At 41.1% G+C, this 2,191-nt stretch overlaps 1 pseudogene across 1 annotated transcript; it reads left to right on the top strand.

The window, feature by feature from the left end:
- Nucleotides 1–853: 853 nt before the first annotated feature.
- On the top strand, nucleotides 854–1,982 carry LOC149218916 (NDR1/HIN1-like protein 1 pseudogene; annotated as a pseudogene). The gene has a single exon (XR_016248664.1). The product of XR_016248664.1 is annotated as an NDR1/HIN1-like protein 1 pseudogene (transcript).
- Nucleotides 1,983–2,191: the final 209 nt, after the last annotated feature.

Raw genomic sequence — 2,191 nt, 5'->3', positions numbered from 1 at the left:
TTCTATTAAAAATTGTTACTCATTAGAAAAAAAAAAATAGCAAATAGAAATATTCTTCTATATAAAATAAAAAAAGACAAAGAAACTAAACATACTTCTATAAACATTTTTTCCCTCAACTACCCATGTTGAAATTTGAAAACAAACCTAATCATCAAATTTAACAATTTTAACCAATATATTATTACTTATATTTACCAATTTAATTTACATGAATGATGGTTAAAGAAAAATTATTACCATATATTGGTTCACTCACTTGATCCCCTTAATTTGACTATCAAATTCTAACCCTTCTGCCCATTCCATCATCATCATAGCCACGTGGCAATTGTGGTTGGTAAGTTACTACTAGGATCACTGACTTGACCCCACAATTTGACTATCAAATTCTACCCCTTCTACCCATCATCATCATCATGGTACGCACGTGGCAATTGTGGGTGGTAACTTGATACTATAAAATTCTAACCCTTCTACCCATCATCATCATGGTACCCACGTGGCAATTGTGGGTGGTAAGTTGATATAGGATAGACACTAGAGATCCTCGATGGGGTAAAACCGTGTGTGGAAAAACTGAGCACGTGGATCTCAATATCATATGAGCCAAAAAGTCATAATCCGGACGGGCATTACTCTTCGAAATCCACCCTACTGGCAACCAGCGTGATCCGAGGAAATCGCTTCTTTTTTAATTCTTCCACAAGTGGAAATTATTTACTAAAATTCAAACAACGTGCATGTGCCGAGGTCGGGAAGTTCATGTGCGAAAGTAAATGCAGATGGACAAAAATTAAGAGTCAAACCATCGAAATTTCTACGATATTTCTTCGTAAAGGGATCACATTATTTTTTTACTAGCAGACGAGACAGGCACGTGCATTTTTTGTTGGCTGTAACAACCAAATACCGACCCTTTCGTATATTTGGCTGCACAATTTTCCCCTTCTATTCATCCAGTCTTGACACTGTAATAATTTTGCGTTTCAAGATTCTTGCTTTTCTGCGTTTGCTCAAACCCAATAGAGCTCCGAGCAGTACAGTGCTATTCTTGGTATTGTGCTCTGATTTCGGGGGCCGAGCAGAGAGATCCAGCCATGTCAGCCAAGGGATGTTCGCATCACAAAAATTGCCCCAACGATGGCCCCTGGTGGGCAGAGTTGCCCTTCAGGCTATATTTGCAGGTTCTGTTGGCGTTCTTCTTGATCGCGCTGTTCGTGATCCTCGTCATCTTCTTGGTGCTGCATCCGCACAAGCCACGGTTCTACCTGGAGAACGCTACGATCAGCCAGCTGAATGTGAGCAACGGATTTCTAACTTCCAGCCTCCAGTTCACCGTGGTGTCGCACAACCCGAATGACAGGATCGGTGTCATCTACGACAGCGTGAGCACCTACGCCTCGTATATGGGTCAGCAGATCACGAGCCAGTGCCCATTGCCCCCTTTCTACCAGGGCGACAACGATGTCGATGCCTTGAATCCCATTTTATACGGGAATTCCGTTCCCTTGGATCCCTTTGTTTGTGAGCATCTGAATTACGAGATGCAGAATGGGTTGGTGAGGTTGAGTTTGAGAATGCAGGGAACGATCCGCTGGAAGGTGGGCAGCTGGACATCTGGGAATTATAATTTGAATGTCAATTGCTGGGCCATCTTGGGGATGAGCAATAGCATCGGAGGCCAAGTTCCTCTGCAGCCGGGCACCAAATGCCATGTGGAGGTCTGAATCTTAGTTTGGAGGTTGAAGTTTCAATTCCCTTGTATTTACTCTGTTTCTGGTTTTATTTGAATAATTTGAGCAATTTAATGTGGGTCCTTAGTGCTTCTGTGGATCAGATTCTAGGGAATGCCATCCCGATAAGTAAAGTTCCGAGTTTTAATGGAGATTCAATTCTATCAGAATTCTATGGTGGTTTAAATTCCCTTGTACTGTTGATCTATGTCGCTTTGTATATCAGTGTGTGTTAAGATTTTCTCTCAATACTAATATACAGCTTTCTTTTTTCGTGCTGAAAAAGATTTTCTCAGAATCCACAGTTTTGTTATGGATGGCATTTCTCAGAATAGCGTTTATTATGTCTCTGATTCTTTCTCAGAATCCACAGTTTTGTCATGGATGGCATTTCTCAGAATAGCGTTTATTATGTCTCTGATTTTAAAAGTGCATGGCGATTACAATGCGATTCA

This window comes from Pinus tabuliformis, chromosome Q (assembly GCF_031772625.1).
Source record: "Pinus tabuliformis cultivar Carrire ecotype Pingquan chromosome Q, CPIR1, whole genome shotgun sequence".
NCBI classification, from domain to species: domain Eukaryota; kingdom Viridiplantae; phylum Streptophyta; class Pinopsida; order Pinales; family Pinaceae; genus Pinus; species Pinus tabuliformis.
The sequence above is the reverse complement of the archived record's forward strand: the minus strand, read 5'-3'. Positions and strand labels throughout refer to the sequence as shown.